The sequence below is a fragment of the Canis lupus genome, unplaced genomic scaffold, assembly GCF_011100685.1.
Source record: "Canis lupus familiaris isolate Mischka breed German Shepherd unplaced genomic scaffold, alternate assembly UU_Cfam_GSD_1.0 chrUn_S722H885, whole genome shotgun sequence".
NCBI lineage: Eukaryota > Metazoa > Chordata > Mammalia > Carnivora > Canidae > Canis > Canis lupus.
In genome coordinates, this window is record NW_023331672.1 from 14,224 (window position 1) to 35,906 (window position 21,683).

Consider the following 21,683-nt stretch of genomic DNA (forward strand, 5'->3'; position numbering starts at 1 on the left):
CCGCTCACCTTTCTGCTTAATCAGATATTCCCCCCCCGTATGTATTTTTTTTCCTCCCTCTTCTGCTTTGTTCACAGCTTCTGCTGCATCACTGCTCCTCAGTCCATTGCATTTAATATTTCCACCATTTGTATATAATACATGTGAATTACTTGAAGAGAATAGATAATTGGAAACTTAGAAACGAATTAAGAAGTGATGAGTTTTGAGTATTCATCACCTTTGTTTTCAGTGTATTTTATTTCATTATGACTGTCTCCACCAATAATCATGGAGTCTTGGTCCAATTACTATTGGAGGAGGTCACCGAGGGCATGACTTCCAGTTGGCTTCTGAGCTGGACCCCAGCAATGGGAGGTTCCTCACCTCCTCCCCCGTCCTTGGACTGTGCATTCTGCTTACCTTCCCTGCTCCCAGAAGCTGCCATAGGATGTAGCCTCCAGTTACAGCGTGGTGTGTCAGCATCTGGATAGTAGATGTGACTGAGGCCACTAGATAATGACTTAGGATTCTGGTGGGTGGATGTAGAGATTGACTCATCCTGCAGCCACGCAAGACAAGCCTCATATATAAGTTCCCTTGTTTATTAAACCTGCCACCTCCCGATCTGGAGTGGCCTGCATCTTTCTTTGATCTCCCCCTGGCCTCCATATATGGGACCCAGTTTCAGATTATACCCAGGAATCTCCCGGAAAGGTTACAAACAAACAATTACTAAACTCATGGTTCCTTAGTTTGCTCATCTCTTAGATGGGTCTAGTGATATACCAACCTCTTGGGTTTTCAGGGAGGACGCCTGCTTTCAACTCCTGTTACCAAACTTGCTTTCCCCAAAGGCTGCTTTCTGGGCCTCCCTGACTCCTGGTTCCTAGGCCCTTTCCCAGGGCTAACTACTCTTTGCCTTTCCTTCAGCCTGCCACCCCAGCCTTCTGTCCTTTTATGTCCTGGTTCTTTGGATTCTGATCAGACCTCTCCACACTGCCATGCCCCAGCCTCTTGTAATAATAGGCAGCACAGACACTCACAGTGGCTTTTGCTTCCGTTGTCACCCCATTAATTTGTTTAGCCATTTAGTCAACAGACTTTTTATAATTATAGTTAATATGAACCAAGCAGTCACTGTGTGCCAGGCACCATTCCAACTACTTTACCTGTTAATCGTCACAACACACCCAAGAGGAATTTTAAAAGTTTAAAAAGCATAATTTACTAGTGAAGCCATCCGGTCCCGAGTCTTCTTTTTGTAGAAAGGTCTTTGATTTAAAAAGAAAAAGAAAAAGAAAAAAAAGCAAGGTGTTTGATCTGTAATTCAGTTTTTACTTGTTATATAGGTCTATTCCGACTTGCTTCTTGAGTCAGTGTTGTTTCTCTGTGTCTTCTAGGAAACTCTACATTTTATACATGCCATCTCTTTCTCAGCATACAGTTATTCATAGTATTTCCATCTAATCCTTTTTATTTTATTATTTTATTTATTTATTTATTTTATTTTATCTTTCTTCTTTCTTGATTCTCTTTATTTTATTTTTTTAAATAAATTAATTTTTTACTGGTGTTCAATTTACCAACATACAGAATAACACCCAGTGCTCATCTTTCAAGTGCCCCTCTCAGTGCCCGTCATCCATTCACCCCCACCCACCGCCCTCCTCCCCTTCCACCACCCCTAGTTCGTTTCCCTGAGTTAGGAGTCTTTTTTTTCTCCCTTCCTTTCTATTCCTTTCACTGTTATTTATATTCCCCAAATGAATGAGAACATATAATGTTTGTCCTTCTCGATTGACTTACTTCACTCAGCATAATACCCTCCAGTTCCATCCACGTTGAAGCAAATGGTGGGTATTTGTCGTTTCTAATAGCTGAGTAATATTCCATTGTATACATAAACCACATCTTCTTTATCCATTCATCTTTCGATGGACACGAGGCTCCTTCCACAGTTTGGCTATTGTGGCCATTGCTGCTAGAAACATCGGGGTGCAGGTGTCCCGGCGTTTCATTGCATCTGTATCTTTGGGGTAAATCCCCAACAGTGCAATTGCTGGGTCGTAGGGCAGGTCTATTTTTAACTTTGAGGAACCTCCACACAGTTTTCCAGAGTGGCTGCACCAGTTCACATTCCCACCAACAGTGTAAGAGGGTTCCCTTTTCTCCCATCCTCTCCAACATTTGTTGTTTCCTGCCTTGTTAATTTTCCCCATTCTCACTGGTGTGAGGTGGTATCTCATTGTGGTTTTGATTTGTATTTCCCTGATGGCAAGTGATGCAGAGCATTTTCTCATGTGCATGTTGGCCATGTCTATGTCTTCCTCTGTGAGATTTCTTTCATGTTTTGCCCATTTCATGATTGGATTGTTTGTTTCTTTGGTGTTGAGTTTAATAAGTTCTTTATAGATCTTGGAAACTAGCCCTTTATCTGATATGTCATTTGCAAATATCTTCTCCCATTCTGTAGGTTGTCTTTGAGTTTTGTTGACTGTATCCTTTGCTGTGCAAAAGTTATCTTGATGAAGTCCCAATAGTTCATTTTTGCTTTTGTTTCTTTTGCCTTCGTGGATGTATCTTGCAAGAAGTTACTGTGGCCGAGTTCAAAAAGGGTGTTGCCTGTGTTCTTCTCTAGGATTTTGATGGAATCTTGTCTCACATTTAGATCTTTCATCCATTTTGAGTTTATCTTTGTGTATGGTGAAAGAGAGTGGTCTAGTTTCATTCTTCTGCATGTGGATGTCCAATTTTCCCAGCACCATTTATTGAAGAGACTGTCTTTCTTCCAATGGATAGTCTTTCCTCCTTTATCGAATATTAGTTGCCCATAAAGTTCAGGGTCCACTTCTGGATTCTCTATTCTGTTCCACTGATCTATGTGTCTGTTTTTGTGCCAGTACCACACTGTCTTGATGACCACAGCTTTGTAGTACAACCTGAAATCTGGCATTGTGATGCCCCCAGATATGGTTTTCTTTTTAAAATTCCCCTGGCTATTCGGGGTCTTTTCTGATTCCACACAAATCTTAAAATAATTTGTTCTAACTCTCTGAAGAAAGTCCATGGTATTTTGATAGGGATTGCATTAAACGTGTATATTGCCCTGGGTAACATTGACATTTTCACAATATTAATTCTGCCAATCCATGAGCATGGAATATTTTTCCATCTCTTTGTGTCTTCCTCAATTTCTTTCAGAAGTGTTCTATAGTTTTGAGGGTATAGATCCTTTACATCTTTGGGTTTATTCCTAGGTATCTTATGCTTTTGGGTGCAATTGTAAATGGGATTGACTCCTTAATTTCTCTTTCTTCAGTCTCATTGTTAGTGTATAGAAATGCCACTGACTTCTGGGCATTGATTTTGTATCCTGCCACGCTACCGAATTGCTGTATGAGTTCTAGCAATCTTGGGGTGGAGACTTTTGGGTTTTCTATGTAGAGTATCATGTCATCGGCGAAGAGGAGAGAGTTTGACTTCTTCTTTGCCAATTTGAATGCCTTTAATGTCTTTTTGTTGTCTGATTGCTGAGGCTAGGACTTCCAGTACTATGTTGAATAGCAGTGGTGAGAGTGGACATCCCTGTCTTGTTCCTGATCTTAGGGGAAAGGCTCCCAGTGCTTCCCCATTGAGAATATTTTGCTGTGGGCTTTTCATAGATGGCTTTTAAGATGTCGAGGAATGTTCCCTCTATCCCTACACTCTGAAGAGTTTTGATCAGGAATGGATGCTGTATTTTGTCAAATGCTTTCTCTGCATCAATGAGAGGATCATATGGTTCTTGGTTTTTCTCTTGCTGATATGATGAATCACATTGATTGTTTTACGGGTGTTGAACCAGCCTTGTGTCCCAGGGATAAATCCTACTTGGTCATGGTGAATAATTTTCTTAATGTACTGTTGGATCCTATTGGCCAGTATCTTGTTGAGAATTTTTGCATCCATGTTCATCAGGGATATTGGTCTGTAATTCTCCTTTTTGGTGGGGTCTTTGTCTGGTTTTGGAATTAAGGTGATGCTGGCTCATAGAACGAATTTGGAAGTACTCCATCTCTTTCTATCTTTCCAAACAGCTTTAGGAGAATAGGTATGATTTCTTCTTTAAACGTTTGATAAATTCCCTGGGAAGCCATCTGGCCCTGGACTCTTGTGTCTTGGGAGGTTTTTGATGACTGCTTCAATTTCCTCCCTGGTTATTGGCCTGTTCAGGTTTTCTATTTCTTCCTGTTCCAGTTTTGGTAGTTTGTGGCTTTCCAGGAATGCGTCCATTTCTTCTAGATTGCCTAATTTATTGGCGTATAGCTGTTCATAATATGTTTTTAAAATCGTTTGTATTTCCTTGGTGTTGGTAGTGATCTCTCCTTTCTCATTCATGATTTTATTAATTTGAGTCTTCTCTCTCTTCTTTTTAATAAGGCTGGCTAATGGTTTATCTATCTTATTAATTCTTTCAAAGAACCAACTCCTGGTTCTGTTGATCTGTTCCACAGTTCTTCTGGTCTCGATTTCGTTGAGTTCTGCTCGAATCTTTATTAACTCCCTTCTTCTTGGGTGTAGGATCTATTTGCTGTTTTTTCTCTAGCTCCTTTTGTGTAAGGTTAGCTTTTGTATTTGAGTTCTTTCCAGTTTTTGAATGGATGCTTGTATTGCGATGTATTTCCCCCTTAGGACTGCTTTTGCTGCATCCCAAAGATTTTGAACGGTTGTATCTTCATTCTCATTAGTTTCCATGAATCTTTTTAATTCTTCCTTAATTTCCTGGTTGACCCTTTATCTTTTAGCAGGATGGTCCTTAACCTCCACGTGTTTGAGGTCCTTCCAAACTTCTTGTTGTGATTTAGTTCTAATTTCAAGGCATTATGGTCTGAGAATATGCAGGGGACAATCCCAATCTTTTGGTATCGGTTCAGACCCGATTTGTGACCCAATATGTGGTCTATTCTGGAGAAAGTTCCATGTGCTTGAGAAGAATGTGTATTCAGTTGAGTTTGGATGTAAAGTTCTGTAGATATCTGTGAAATCCATCTGGTCCAGTGTATCATTTAAAGCTCTCGTTTCTTTGGAGATGTTGTGCTTAGAAGACCTATCGAGTATAGAAAGAGCTAGATTGAAGTCACCAAGTATAAGTGTATATTATCTAAGTATTTCTTCACTTTGGTTAATAATTGATTTATATTTGGCAGCTCCCACATTCGGGGCATATATATTGAGGATTGTTAAGTCCTCTTGTTGAATAGATCCTTTAAGTATGATATAGTGTCCCTCTTCATCTCTCACTACAGTCTTTGGGGTAAATTTTAGTTTATCTGATATAAGGATGGCTACCCCTGCTTTCTTTTGAGGACCATTCGAATGGTAAATGGTTCTCCAACCTTTTATTTTCAGGCTGTAGGTGTCCTTCTGTCTAAAATGAGTCTCTTGTAGACAGCAAATAGATGGGTCCTGCTTTTTTATCCAGTCTGAAACCCTGCGCCTTTTGATGGGGTCATTAAGCCCGTTCACATTCAGAGTTACTATTGAGAGATATGAGTTTAGTGTCATCATGATATCTATTCAGTCTTGTTTTTGTGGACTGTTCCACTGAACTTCTTCTTAAAGGGGAATTTTAAGAGTCCCCCTTAAAATTTCTTGCAGAGCTGGTTTGGAGGTCACATATTCTTTAGTTGCTGCCTGTCTTGGAAGCTCTTTATCTCTCCTTCCATTTTGAATGAGAGCCTTGCTGGATAAAGTATTCTTGGTTGCATGTTCTTCTCATTTAGGACCCTGAATATATCCTGCCAGCCCTTTCTGGCCTGCCAGGTCTCTGTGGAGAGGTCTGCTGTTACCCTAATACTCCTCCCCATAAAAGTCAGGGATTTCTTGTCTCTTGCTGCTTTAAGGATCTTCTCTTTATCTTTGGAATTTGCAAGCTTCACTATTAAATGTCGAGGTGTTGAACGGTTTTTATTGATTTTAGGGGGGGATCTCTCTATTTCCTGGATCTGAATGCCTGTTTCCCTTCCCAGATTAGGAAAGTTTTCAGCTAGAATTTGTTCAAATACATATTCTGGCCCTCTGTCCCTTTCGGCGCCCTCGGGAACCCCAATTAAACGTAGGTTTTTCTTCCTCAGGCTGTCGTTTATTTCCCTTAATCTATCTTCATGGTCTTTTAATTGTTTGTCTCTTTTTTCCTCAGTTTCCCTCTTTGCTATCAACTTGTCTTCTATGTCACTCACTCGTTCTTCCACCTCGTTAACCCTCGTCGTTAGGACTTCTAGTTTGGATTGCATCTCATTCAATTGATTTTTAATTTCTGCCTGATTAGCTCTAAATTCTGCAGTCATGAAGTCTCTTGAGTCCTTTATGCTTTTTTCTAGAGCCACCAGTAGCTGTATAATAGTGCTTCTGAATTGGCTTTCTGACATTGAATTGTAATCCAGATTTTGTAACTCTGTGGGAGAGAGGACTGTTTCTGATTCTTTCTTTTGAGGTGAGGTTTTCCTTCTAGTCATTTTGCTCAGTGCAGAGTGGCCAAAAGCAAGTTGTATTGGGAAAAGAGAAAAGAGAGGAGAGAAAGAAGGAAAGAAAGAGAAAAAGAAAAAGAAAAAAGAAGAAAAAAAAAAAAAAAAAAAAAAAGAGAAAGAAAAGAAAGAAAGGGAAAAAAGGGGGTGGGGGAGAACAAATAAAAACAAAAAACAAAACAAAACAAAAACAAAAAACAAAAAAAAAAAAAAAACACGGGGAGTATCTTCTGATTCTGTACTTTAAGTCCCTTGGCTTCCCTGGAAGTTGTCGTCTAGCTGGTCTTCTGGGGGAGGGGCCTGTTGTGCTGATTTTCAGGTGTTAGCAGTTGGGGGAGCTGCTGTGCCCCTGCCTGGTGCAGGGCTCAGTGGGGGTTGTTTACCCCGTGAGGCCCAGGAGGAACAACCCCAGTGGCGGGGCAGCTCTGGAAACCTGGATTCAGCCCCCAGAACTCAGAGCTCTCCGTCTGCAGGGCCTGGACTCCGGGGCGGGGCCGCTGATCTGCTCAGCTGGGGCAGGAGCGTCCTGCTGTCCTGGGCCCTCCCGGCCTCTGCCTGTCCCGGGGGAGGCCGGATCCTGGGCTGTGTCCGGCGCCCTGTGCTCCGGCCTGCGCTGTTGGATTCGCGCTCCCGGGCCGCGCAGCCCTCCGCGGAGCCGCCGCCCGAGCCCCTCGAGCTGCTCCGGCCGCGCAGCCCCCTCCGGAGCTGCCCGAGCCCCTCCGAGCTGCTCCCGCCCGCAGCCCCCTCCGCGAGCCCCCCGAGCCCCTCGAGCTGCTCCGGGTCCGCCATGCCGCTGCAGCCCTTAGGGAGCTCGGCGCACTCTCCTGGGCGCGCATGGGTCTGTTAGTGTCCCAAGGAGCCCGAGGTCATCCCCCCCGCCCTCCTGGGGTCCTGCTCCAACTCCCTGCGAGCCCCTTTCTGACTGGGGAAGGTTGGTGAAGCTCCTGCTTCTCCGGGACGCGGCTCTCCTGTCCTGGGGACACTCGCCCCGGCCTTAGCCCGGCTCCTTGCAGAGCCTCTCCCCCTTGGAAGCCTTTTGTTTCTTTATTTCTTTTTCCCCCTGTCTTCCTACCTAGATCGAAGCGTGAACTCTTCACTGTAGCATTCCAGCTGGTCTCTCTTTAAACCTCAGGCCGAATTCGTAGATTTTCAGGATGATTTGAAGGTTATCTAGGTAATTTGGTGGGGACAGGTGATTTGGGGACCCTACTCTTCCGCCATCTTGCCCCTCCTCTTCCCTAATCCTTTTTATATGTATATTGTCTACTCTTTCATTCTTTATTTGAATAATTTGACACTTCTCTTTTCTTGAATGATCTGACTATAGGTTTGCTAAAGTGAACCCCTGGATTATTCAGTCACTAGCTGGTCCTCGCTTTCAGAAGTATGTGGTTCTGGCTAAAACTCATTGCTTAGTCATTGACCAGTGGCCATCCTTAGAAGATTCTGACTTTGGCTATATCGTAAAGACAGAACACATAGAAGTTGATAGGGACTATCAGCGAATCATAATATTTGAGGCAGGGCAGCAAGTCGTCTCTTGAAGGGGGAATCTTATAGTCAATGACTGAATTCCCCCTATGCCTTAGCACTGTTGAAACGTGGGTAGGGTACCTGAGTGGCTCAATGGTGGAGCATGTGCCTTCGGCTCAGGTCATGATCCCGGGGTCCTGGAATCGAGTCCCACATTGGTACTCATCACTCAGCAGGGAGTCTCCTTCTACCTCTGCCTGTGTCTCTGCCTCTTTCTGTAACTCTCATGAATAAATAAATAAATAAAAAAAGAATTGCAGGTATAAGAGCCTTGCTGCTCCTGCCATAAAAGGCAGCCCATCCACACACTCCCAAATGACAGAAATTAAAGTTTTTGAGTAGGAGACTGCATCTCATTCTTAGACCCCAAGTAGGAGAACCACCTTCTTTTTTATTAATAATACTTTTATTTAGGTATAATTCACATAACTAAATCCACCCCTTTAAAATATGTAATTTAGTAATTTTAGTATATTCACAGGATTTTAAATCCATCACCACTGTCTGACTCTAGAATATTTTCATTACCCCAAAAAGAGTCATTCCCTTTTAAGGAATGACTTAAATGACTTCCATAGCCATTAGGAATCATTCACTTTTACCCAAAACTTCTGGCAGTAACTGGTCTCCTTTCCACATCTGTGGATTTGCCTGTTTTGGGGACTTTAACTTAGCAGAATATTTTAAAGTTTGATCCATGTGGAAGAAAGTATCAGTCCCGCCTTCTTTTTTTTTTATCTTATGTGTTTAGTTCATTCCTTTTGAATGCATGAGTAGTCATTGTATGACATAGTACGACATTTTCTTTACCCATCTGTTGATGTACACTTGAGTTGTTTCCGCATTCAGGATATTATGAAAAACACTGCTGTGAATATTCAGACACACAAATTTGTGTGAACGTGTGTTTCACTTCTCTTGCGTATATATGTAGGAATGGAATTTCTAGGTCATATGATAACTTTGTGTTTAACTTTCTTAGGATCTTTCTAAGTGCTTTTCAAAGTAGGTGCATTCTTTTACATTCCCAACAGCAATATATGTGGGTTCCAATGTCTTCGCTTCCTTCCAACATTTATCCTATTTTATTTTATCCATCCTATAGGTGTTGTAGCAGTTAAGAGTTCAACCAGAGAAAGAGAACCAGTAGTATATAAATAGTAGATAAATCAGGAGTGAGCAGCAGAACAATAGAAGGTTGGGTCAGAAAATGCACGGGGTGAGGGGCACAGCATAATGTAGGCTTTCCCAACTGATACAGTCTCTAAGGGCTCTTCCAGGTCTAACATCATACACATCTAGAAACCAAGGTGGTAGAGACGGTGAAAGAAGCAGTTTACATTCTGTAACAAGTGAAACAAAGCCTAAGTTGTGGGCACATCTACCAAGATGCTCTTTGTTTCCTTTAGCTCTTCCATGAGCTGACATCTCCCATGAACTTGGGTCACAGTTTATCTGCTCCCTCCAATGTGCCAGGCAGTGTGGCAGCACTTGACACAATTCAGGAATGAAACCTCATGGCAGGACTCGCGAAGGTTCCTTAAGATGCTGGGAAATTTTGAGTAGCAAACAGTTTTAATGTATTTACAACTAATTTGAAAGCAACTGGTTTGGGGTCCCTTAAACAAAATTGGAATGACTTGCAACAGCTGTTTCTCTGGAAACCTCACAGAGAGCTGCCTGTCTGGCTCCTCTTACTGGTACCTCTTCCCTGCAGGGAACTGCCTTTTCAGGTGCTGAGCTCTTTTGTATGTTCTGGGATAACAGCAAGGACCAGAAAGCAGCATGCATCCTCACATACGAGGGGAGCAGATGTATGGGAAAACCCAAGTGTAGGTTTAGAAGAAGAGAGACATGATAGAACTATTTAGAGGCTGATCCCAAATATGAGAATCCTGTTGACATCAATTTTCCATCTAGGCCAAGGCTCCCAACTATATCTCAAGTAACCACAGGATGTGTTTGATGGTCAGCAAACATAACACGTGCCTTGTGCTGCTTGACTCATAAATCATGACGGGGTGGTGGAAAGATATGCATGAGTATTTGGGTGTGACACGCACATATCTATTGATCTACTTATTATTTATCTTTTTTTTGATGTTTAAGTATTAGGATTTTATTTCCAGCACTTAAGGTTCATCCTTGGGTGTAAGAAGTCTAATAGAACCTGAGGGGCGGGCAGCCCCGGTGGCGCAGCGGTTTAGCGCCACCTGCAGCCGGGGTGTGATCCTGGAGACCGGGATCGAGTCCCACGTCGGGCTCCCTGCATGGAGCCTGCTTCTCCCTCTGCCTGTCTGTCTCTCTCTCTCTGTCTCTATGAATGAATAAATAAATAAAAATCTTTTAAAAAAAAAAAAAAAAAAAAAAAAAAAAAAAAAAAGAACCTGAGGGGCTCCTTTTAAATATTTACCTACTTGTGATGGACAAACCAACCAATAAACCATTTTTTATTTACTTACATCACGGATCTCCCATAGGAAACCCTTCAGCCTAGCACCCTTCATAGCTCTAGTACAATGTCACTGTCCTGGGGTCTCACTGATCCACATCTAACGATGCCTACAAAACACCTATGCTATCCGTCTTATCTCATGAATCCTAGAGCTTCTCTCAGCTGTAAATGCAATGATGTTTACTAAAAGCAGTTCTGCTTTACTGACAGACAATATCTGACAGTAAAGAATATACCAAGACTTGACTGAACCAAAATTGCATGAAGAATGAGTTCACCCTTCTGCTCTGCAGTGTAGTTTCCAGAAGTCAACTGTGATAAAAAGCAGGAAATCACTATTTTAAAATTTTACTAACTCCTAAAAAGCTAGAAGTTGGATTTAACAGTTTATTATGATTTATAAGTATCGTTTTAAAAACATCAGTCCAATTGTAAATGGGATTGACTCCTTAATTTCTCTTTCTTCAGTCTCATTGTTAGTATATAGAAATGCCACTGACTTCTGGGCATTGATTTTGTATCCTGCCACGCTACCGAATTGCTATATGAGTTCTAGCAATCTTGGGGTGGAGACTTTTGGGTTTTCTATGTAGAGTATCATGTCATCAGCGAAGAGGGAGAGTTTGACTTCTTCTTTGCCAATTTGAATGCCTTTAATGTCTTTTTGTTGTCTGATTGCTGAGGCTAGGACTTCCAGTACTATGTTGAACAGCAGTGGTGAGAGTGGACATCCCTGTCTTGTTCCTGATCTTAGGGGAAAGGCTCCCAGTGCTTCCCCATTGAGAATGATATTTGCTGTGGGCTTTTCAGAGATGGCTTTTAAGATGTCGAGGAATGTTCCCTCTATCCCTACACTCTGAAGAGTTTTGATCAGGAATGGATGCTGTATTTTGTCAAATGCTTTCTCTGCATCCAATGAGAGGATCATATGGTTCTTGGTTTTTCTCTTGCTGATATGATGAATCACATTGATTGTTTTACGGGTGTTGAACCAGCCTTGTGTCCCAGGGATAAATCCTACTTGGTCATGGTGAATAATTTTCTTAATGTACTGTTGGATCCTATTGGCCAGTATCTTGTTGAGAATTTTTGCATCCCATTTACAATTGCACCCAAAAGCATAAGATACCTAGGAATAAACCTAACCAAAGATGTAAAGGATCTATACCCTCAAAACTATAGAACACTTCTGAAAGAAATTGAGGAAGACACAAAGAGATGGAAAAATATTCCATGTTCATGGATTGGCAGAATTAATATTGTGAAAATGTCAATGTTACCCAGGGCAATATACACGTTTAATGCAATCCCTATCAAAATACCATGGACTTTCTTCAGAGAGTTAGAACAAATTATTTTAAGATTTGTGTGGAATCAGAAAAGACCCCGAATAGCCAGGGGAATTTTAAAAAAGAAAACCATATCTGGGGGCATCACAATGCCAGATTTCAGGTTGTACTACAAAGCTGTGGTCATCAAGACAGTGTGGTACTGGCACAAAAACAGACACATAGATCAGTGGAACAGAATAGAGAATCCAGAAGTGGACCCTGAACTTTATGGGCAACTAATATTCGATAAAGGAGGAAAGACTATCCATTGGAAGAAAGACACGTCTCTTCAATAAGTGGTGCTGGGAAAATTGGACATCCACATGCAGAAGAATGAAACTAGACCACTCTCTTTCACCATACACAAACATAAACTCAAAATGGATGAAAGATCTAAATGTGAGACAAGAGTCCATCAAAATCCTAGAGAAGAACACAGGCAACACCCTTTTTGAACTCGGCCATAGTAACTTCTTGCAAGATACATCCACGAAGGCAAAAGAAACAAAAGCAAAAATGAATTATTGGGACTTCATCAAGATAAGAAGCTTTTGCATAGCAAAGGATACAGTCAACAAAACTCAAAGACAACCTTCAGAATGGGAGAAGATATTTGCAAATGACATATCAGATAAAGGGCTAGTTTCCAAGATCTATAAAGAACTTATTAAACTCAACACCAAAGAAACAAACAATCCAATCATGAAATGGCAAAAGACATGAAGAGAAATCTCACAGAGGAAGACATAGACATGGCCAACATGCATATGAGAAAATGCTCTGCATCACTTGCCATCAGGGAAATACAAATCAAAACTACAATGAGATACCACCTCACACCAGTGAGAATGGGGAAAATTAACAAGGCAGGAAACAACAAATGTTGGAGAGGATGCGGAGAAAAGGGAACCCTCTTACACTGTTGGTGGGAATGTGAACTGGTGCAGCCACTCTGAAAAACTGTGTGGAGGTTCCTCAAACAGTTAAAAATAGACCTGCCCTACGACCCAGCAATTGCACTGTTGGGGATTTACCCCAAAGATACAAATGCAATGAAACGCTGGGACACCTGCACCCCGATGTTTATAGCAGCAATGGCCACGATAGCCAAACTGTGGAAGGAGCCTCGGTGTCCAACGAAAGATGAATGGATAAAGAAGATGTGGTTTATGTATACAATGGAATATTACTCAGCTATTAGAAATGACAAATACCCACCATTTGCTTCAACGTGGATGGAACTGGAGGGTATTATGCTGAGTGAAGTAAGTCAGTCGGAGAAGGACAAACATTATATGTTCTCATTCATTTGGGGAATATAAATAATAGTGAAAGGGAATATAAGGGAAGGGAGAAGAAATGTGTGGGAAATATCAGAAAGAGAGACAGAACGTAAAGACTGCTAACTCTGGGAAACGAACTAGGGGTGGTAGAAGGGGAGGAGGGCAGGGGGTGGGAGTGAATGGGTGACCGGCACGGGGGGTTATTCTGTATGTTAGTAAATTGAACACCAATAAAAAATAAATTAAAAAAAATAAAAAGATAGTAAAACAAACAAAAAAAATCAGTCCATTAAACCATGTAGAAATAAGTATGAAAAAGTCTGCAAAACAAAACATACTTTAAACATATTTAAGTAGAGGGATTATCTGAAATTCCAGATTTCTCAGTCACTTGGTTATTATACTATGGCAGCCAGGTAATCCTGAACTTCAGTCGGAGTGAGCCTTCTGAATCCAGCTTCATTGCAGATTGCAACCTCTATGTTGTCTTCTGTCATTTTTCCTTCAAAGCTTTCCTTTAGGGTTAATATGGCTGTATGAATGGCATCTTCAAGTTCCAGGTCTTCATTATATCTTTTCTCAAGGAAAGTCTTCCCATTCACATAGTTCTTTCCCATTGCTGTGGCTTTCCAGGCAAAGTAAGCTCCAGATGGATCTGACTGAAATGAATACGGTCGCCCCTCATTCCAACCACAAATTAGTAGGGAAACTCCAAATGGACGAACACCACCTGACTGAGTGTATTCTTGCATCACTTAAGCAACTCTGTAATTAGTAATTTAGTAATTTAGTATATTCACAGGATTCCACAGCTGAGCTGTGGGAATGGGTTCTTGGTAAACGAGATAGTATTGCTGAGCAAGATTTCGAGCTCTGTGCACGAGCACTCTGTAATCTGGGCCCATGCCACTATACACCAGGCCTATGTGCTTGGTAATTGGTTCCACTTTGTGGACACTTCGCTCATCATACAGAATAGATTTCTGTTTCTTCTCAGTTGCGAATACCACACCATTTGCGGCTTTAATTCCAACTGAAGGGGCTCCTCCAGCTACAGCAGCCAATGCATATTCAATCTGGACAAGTTTACCAGATGGGCTGAATGTAGTCAGTGAAAAGCTGTAACTGCGCTCCACCATCTTTGCCTGGAGTGCCAGAGCACAGCCTGATCTACTTATTTATCTAAATGAGAAGAGCCTACTGAGTGGTCAACATCCGGTTTCAAATTATTCCTTGTGACCACTTCATTCTGGAATGGTGGCAGAAGCGAATGGCAGGAGGAAATTCAAGTTAGACTCTGAGATTTAGCTACTGGAAGCTTAAGTCAGAGGTAAAGGGGCCATCCATGTTTTCTGACAGAAATTCCAGACCTCCAGCCCCCTAGGTGTTGGGTTTGGGCTCAATCAAAAGCCAGAATCAAAGCCTATTGTTCCTTGCTGCTTGCTTTAGCAAATGAGATCATTTCCATGACCCGTTGTATAGATTGAAAAGTTCTAGTAAGAGGTTGCTATTTTTATCATGATGACAGCAATATATGTATCCTGCAGTAAGTCGGTAGGGTCATGGACAATCAAAATGCCCAGGCTGCTTTTGGGCTCCAGTGAGAAAATGCCTGTGACCCCTACACTGATGAACAGCGCCGTGTGATGATGACAGAAGCCTGCTCCAGACATGAAGGGATTTTATTAGAACTGGCCATTGGATGGTGGCAAAGGGCGATATTTGATAGATGTAATAGTGCCCTCTGGAGCATTGAGGGATAAAAGGGAGGATGTCAGTGCCAGCCCCAAGGATGACAGTAACTGCAATACCATGTGCTGCAGGAGGCTAAGTGCTTCAGGTTCACCAGAGCTCTATGATGTACAAGTATTACCCCTGCTTTACGAACCCTCTGTTACTTGACTGACTTTATCCTGAGACCATACATGAGTGTGGAGTGAGGCCAGGATTTGCAACATTCACGAGTACTCACTTGGCATTTGCTATGTGCCAGGTCTGTCATATGTGCTCTACATGGATTACTTGGCTTAGTCCTCATAACGGCTCCATTAGGTAAGTACAACTGTTATCCACGGTTTATAGATAAGGGACCTGAGGCACAGTGAGGACAGGAGCTTCCTCAAGATCCCAAAGCTGGGAAGTGGCAGTCAGGATTCAAACCCCCATTGCCTGGGTCCAGAGTCCCTGCTCTCAGCCATGTACCTGGCTGTGTCCTTTATATCTGAGTCTGAGTAAATAAACTATTCTCTCTCAGAAGCAAACACATTTGTAATTATAAATTGTTGTTGTCGAGAGGGGCGGGGCAAGATGGCAGAATAGTAGGGTCCCCAAGTCACCTGTCCCCACCAACTTACCTAGATAACTTTCAAATCGTCCTGAAAACCCACATCATCCCCTGATTTACAGAGAGAATGGCGGGAATGCTACAGAGAGAGGAGTTTGCGCTTCTAACAAGGTTGGACCATGGGAAAAAAAATAAAAAAGAATTCGGTGGGGGAGGGGCCCCACAAGGAGCTGGGCTAAGGGGGGCGGGCAGCGAGAGACCCTGGGACAGGAAAGCCCAGTCCCGGAGAAGCAGGAATGATAAAAAATCCACCTGGATTATTCCCGGATAGAAAGGTGCTGGCAGGGACCTCGGGCAGGATCCCAGGAGGGGCAGTGGAGCTCCCAGGTTCCCGGGGTCCCTCACAGAACAGAAGTGCCTTGGGGAGAGCACCCCACACCCCCGGTCCAAGGTAAAGGGCTGGAGCGGGTGTCCAGTGGGGCCTCGGGAGCAGCTCAGGCGGTGGCTCTGGTGGAGGTTACTTGGCAGCCCTGGGAGCATGATTCCAGTGGTGCAGGCACTGGAGCCCAGGGTGACGGGGACACAGCCCCCTATCCTGTGGTCTCCCTGGGACAGGCGGAGGCCGGGAGGGCCCAGGACACCGGGATGGTCCTACCACCTGGCCCCGCTGAGCTGTGCACGACAGCGCCCCCCACCCCCGGGGCATCCAGGCCAGTGCATTCTGGGAGCTGCCATCCTTACAGCAGGAGCTAACTCCAGGGCTGGAGTGCTGGCCGCTACCAGTGTGGTCGTTCCTCCTGGTGTCACCTGTGCCTGGGAGCGTTGAGGCCGCCAAGGGATATAGGCCTCACAGGGTAAACAGCTCCCACTGAGCCGTGCACCTGGCAGGGGGCTCCACAGCTCCCCAGGTGCACACACCTGAGAAAAGCACAGCAGGCTCCTCCCACAGAAGACCAGCTGGAAGGACAGGGGAAGAGCAAGTTGTGGACCAAGCAGCAATGGAAAGCTCCAGGGCAATTCCAGGGGTTTACAGTATATAGAACCAGAGGATACCCCTCCTTGTTTTTGTGTTTATTTGTTTCTCTTTGTTTCTTTGTTTGCTTTTTCTTTTTTTCTATCTTTTTTTTCTTCCTTTCCAACACAACTCATTTTTAGCCACTGCACTGAGCAAAATGACGAGAAAAAGAACTCACCACAAAATAAAGAATCAGCAACAGTACCCTCTCCCACAGAGTTACAGGATTTGGATTACAATTTGATGTCAGAAATCCAATTCAGAAGCACAATTATAAAGCTACTTGTGGTTCTGGAAAAAAAGTATAAAGGATTCAAGAGACTTCATGACGTAGAATTTATCTAATCAGGCCGAAAGTAAAAATCAATTAAATGAGATGCAATCCAAACTGGAGGTCCTACCGACAAGGGTTAAGGAGGTAGAAGAATGAGTGAGTGACATAGAAGACAGGTTGATCAAGGAAGGAAGCTGCGGATATAAGAGAAAAACAATGAAAAGATCATGAGGAAAGGTCAAGGGAAAGAAATGACAGCCTCAGAAGGAAAAATCTACATTTAATTGGGGTTCCAGAGGGTGCCAAAAGGGACAGAGGACCAGAATATGTATTTGAACAAATCATAGCTGAGAACTTCCCTACCTTGGGGAGGAAAAAAGGCATTCAGAACCAGGAGATAGAGAGATCCCCCTCTGAAATCAATAAAAACCTTTCAACACCTCGACATTCATAGTGAAACTTGCCAATTCCAAAGATAAAGAGAAAATCCTTAAAGCAGCAAGAGACAAGAGATCCCTGACTTACATGGGGAGAACAACTAGATTAACAGCAGACCTCTGCACAGAGACCTGGCAGGCCAGAAAGGGCTGGCAGGATATATTCAGGGTCCTAGATGAGAAGAACAGGCAGCCAAGAATACTTTTTCCAGCAAGGCTCTCATTCAGCATACAGGGAGAGATAAATAGCTTCCAAGATAGGCAGAAACTGAAAGAATATGTGACCATCAAACCAGCTCTGCAAGAAATATTAAGGGGGACTCTGTTAATGAAAGAGGATGCCCAAAGAAACAATCGACAAAAATGGGGACTGAATAGGTATTTTGATGACACTAAATTCATACCTTTCAATAGTAACTCTGAATGTCAATAGGCTTAATGATCCCATCAAAAGGCGCAGGGTTTCAGACTGGACAAAAAAGCAAGACCCATCTATTTGTTGTGTACAGGAGACTCATTTTAGACCTAAGGACACCTACAGCCTGAAAATGAAAGGTTGGAGAACCATGTACCATTCAAATGGCCCACAAAAGAAAGCAGGGGTAGCCATCCTCATTTCAGATAAAGTTTATCCCAAAGACTGTAGTAAGAGATGAAGAGGGACGCGATATCATACTTAAAGCGACTATGCAACAAGAAGACCTAACAATCATGAATATTTATGCCCATAATGTGGGAGCTGCCAAGTATATCAATCAACTAATAACCAAAGTTAAGACATATTTAGATAATAATACATTCTACTGGGAGACTTCAATTTGGTGCCTTCTGCAAATGACAGATCTCCTAAGAACAACATCTCCAAAGAAACAAGAGCTTTAAATGACACACTGGACCATATGTACTTCACAGATATTTACAGAACTTTACATCCAAACGCAACTGAATACATATTCTTCTCAAGTGCATGTGGAATTTTCTCCAAAATAGACCACATACTGGGTCACAAATCAGGTCTTAACCGATACGAAAAGATGGGATTGTCCCCTGCATGTTTTCAGACCATAATGCTTTGAAACTAGAACTCAATCACAAGAAGAAATTTGGAAGAAATTCAAACACGTGGAGGTTAAAGACCATCCTGCTAAAAGATGAAAGGGTAAACCAGGAAATTAGAGAAGAATCAAAGAGGTTCATGGAAACTAATGAGAATGAAGATACAACCATTCAAAATCTTTGGGATGCAGCCAAAGCAGTCCTGAGAAGGAAATACATCACAATACAAGCATCCCGAAAAAAACTGGAGAAAATCCTCAAACACAAGCTAACCTTGTACCTAAAGGAACTGGAGAAGACACAGCAAATAAAACGTAACAGCAGAAGAAGAGAGTTAATAAAGATTCGAGCAGAACTCAATGAAATAGACACCAGAAAAACTGTAGAACAGATCAACAAAACCAGGAGTTGGTTCGTTGAAATAATTAATAAGATAGGTAAACCAGGAGCCAGCCTTATTAAAAACAAAAGAGAAAAGACTCAAATTAATAAAATCATGAATGAAAAAGGAGAGATCCCCCAATACCAAGGAAATACAAATGATTTTAAAATCATGTTATGAGCAACTGTACACCAATAAATTAGGCAATCTAGAAGAAATGGACGCATTTCTGGAAAACCACAAACTCCCAAACTGCAGCAGGAAGAAATAGAAAACCGAAGCAAGCCCATAACCAGGGAGGAAATTGAAGCGATCATCAAAAACCTCCCAAGTCACAAAAGTCCAGGGCCAGATGACTTCCCACGGGAATTCTGTCAAACGTTTAAAGAAGAAACTATACCTATTCAACTAAAGCTGTTCCGAAAGATAGGAAGAGATGGAGTACTTCCAAACTCATTTATGAGGCCAGCATCACCTTCATTCCAAAGCAGGAAAGACTATCCGCTGGAAAAAGCACAGTCTCTTCAAAAAATGGTGCTGGGAAAATGGGACAGCCACGTGCAGAAGAAAGAAACGAGACCATTCTCTTACACCATACACAAAGATAAACTCAAAATGGATGAAAGATCTAAATGTGATACAAGATTCCATCAAAATCCCATAGGAGAACACAGGCAACACCCTTTCTGAATGTGGCAACAGCAACTTCTTGCAAGATCACATCTATGAAGGCAAGGGAAAGAAAAGCAAAAATGAGTTATTGCGACCTATTCAAGATAAAAAGTGTCTGCACAGCAAAGAAAACAGTCAACAAAACTAAAAGACAACCTAAAGAATGGGAGAAGATATTTGCAAATGACCCATCAGATAAAGGGCTAGTATCCAAGATCTATAAAGAATTTATTAAACTCAACAGCAAGGAACCAAACATTCCAGTCATTAAATGGGCAAAAGACATGAAAAGAAATTCCACAAAGAAGACATACGCATGGGCAACAAACACATGAGAAAATGCTCCACATCCCTTGCCATCAGGGAAATATAAATCAAAACCACAATGAGATACCACCTCACACCAGTGAGAATGGGGAAAATTAACAAGACAGGAAAACAAATGTTGGAGACCATGTGGAGAAAGGGGAACCCTGTTGGAATGTGAACTGGTGCAGCCACTCTGGAACACTGTGTGGAGGTTTCTCAAAGAGCTAAAAATAGATCTGCACTACGACCCAGCAATCGCACTGCTGGGGATTTTCCCCAAAGATACAGATGCAGTGAAATGCCGGGACACCAGCACCCCGATGTTTCTAGCAGCAATGTCCACAATAGCCAAACTGTGGACGGAGCCTTGGTGTCCATCGAAAGATGAATGGATAAAGAAGCTGTCATCTATGGATACAATGGAATATTACTTAGCCATCAGAAAGGAAAAATACTCACCTTTTGCTTCGACGTAGATGGAATCGGAGGGTATTAAGCTGATTGAAGTAAGTCAAAGGCAGAGTCGGAGGGCAAAGTATATATGGTCTCATTCATTTGGGGAATAAAAAATAATGAAAGGGAATTTAGGAGAAAGGAGAGAAAATGAGTGGGAAATATCAGTGAGGGTGACAGAACATGAGACTCCTAACTCTGGAAAACGAACAAGGAGTGGTGGAAAGGGAGGTGGGCGGGGAGGTTGGGTGACTGGGTGATGGGCACTGAGGAAGGCACTTGATAGGATGAGCACTGGGTGTTATGCTATACGTTGGCAAATGAGACTCCAATAAAAAAAAAAGTTGTTGTTTTCCATGTGCTGTAGCACTTCTGGAAACAGAGATAAATTACATTATGTGCCCATTCCACCCTATCAGAGGGTGAGCTAGGCAAGGCAGGAGTCATGTATCTTGACTCATCATACTCCTGACACCTGGAAATGTGTGTTAAAAATATCTTATTCAAAACTCACACAATCGTGTTGGATCAACTTAATCTGGCCTCCAGTACACATAACGTGTCAACACCAACATAAGCACAAGCAGGATAAGTAACACAAATGGCATATCTTAACACATCTATAGGAGGGCAGCCTCGGTGGCTCAGTGTTTTAGTGCCCCCTTCAGCCCAGGATATGATCCTGGAGACCTGGGATCAAGTCCCGGGTCCGTCTCCCTGGATAGAGCCTGCTACTTCTCCTGTGCCTGTGCCTGTGTCTCTGCCTCTCTCTCTCTCTCTCTCTCTCTCATAAGTAAAATAAAATAAAATAAAACATCTGTAGGAGAGATGCCTAATGATTACACACTCAATGGCAGATGGAACCATTCCAGTCTATGTGTAACTTTAAAAGTCCCGTTTTCATGGAAATCAGTAAAATGATGTGAAAGAACAAAATAGTGGCAGGAGAGATTTCCTCACAAGGAGAGCGAGCTGAACCAGTATCCGCCAAGTCATAGAGGGACAGCTCTACCATTCAGGATGAAATGGCCAACCAAGCACAATAGGAAGGCAAATTAAGCTCTCAGAAAGGGGGGCCGGAGACAGAGTGTTCCACAGTTTCTTGATGACTGCAGAAATGTGAAACCAAGGCCTTTCCTAAAATATCCTCAAACACACTCAAATTTTTACACATCTAGTTGCTTTAAATGTATTCCAAATAAGCTGACTTTTAGCCTTTTAGGGACTGCCTGCTTTGCATACCCTAGAAAACTGTGCCCAACATCTGCTGGGCATAGATAAGGTAATTCTAGGGCTTTCAGACCTCCAAGCCACTGCTGTCTTTCTCAGTTCTCTGACCTAGAGAATTTATATTGTGCTGATGGGTGAGAGCACGCTGATTTCCCTATCCTCTGGGAGTTCCCTTGTCTCCTTCCCCTTCTGGGTGGCAAGCTTTTGTCATTCTCTATAAAACATCTGAGTATTTGCCAGCTAATGCAAATTCTAGTTGATGCAATAGGCAAAACCCGAACTTTGAATGGCTTAACGCAGCAGAGGTTTGGTTTTTGTGCACCTAAATTTTGATGCTGTTTGGCAGGGTCTCACCACTCTCAAGGGACCCAAATTTCCAGGCTGTTTTGAAGAGCCTCCATCTCAGCATAAGATTGTCATGTTTGAGGGCACCTGGGAAGAACATTTGGGTTAGCATCGGACTCCTGATTTTGTTTCAGGTCAT

General features: G+C 42.6%; 1 long non-coding RNA gene across 1 annotated transcript; it reads right to left on the reverse strand.

Annotated features, from left to right (window-relative positions):
- Positions 1 to 10,322: 10,322 nt before the first annotated feature.
- On the reverse strand, positions 10,323 to 14,247 carry LOC119879386. The gene is made up of 3 exons (XR_005387484.1): positions 13,898 to 14,247; positions 12,249 to 12,251; positions 10,323 to 10,333 (listed from the first exon to the last, which is right to left on the reverse strand). It is a non-coding gene; the product is annotated as an uncharacterized LOC119879386 (long non-coding RNA).
- Positions 14,248 to 21,683: the final 7,436 nt, after the last annotated feature.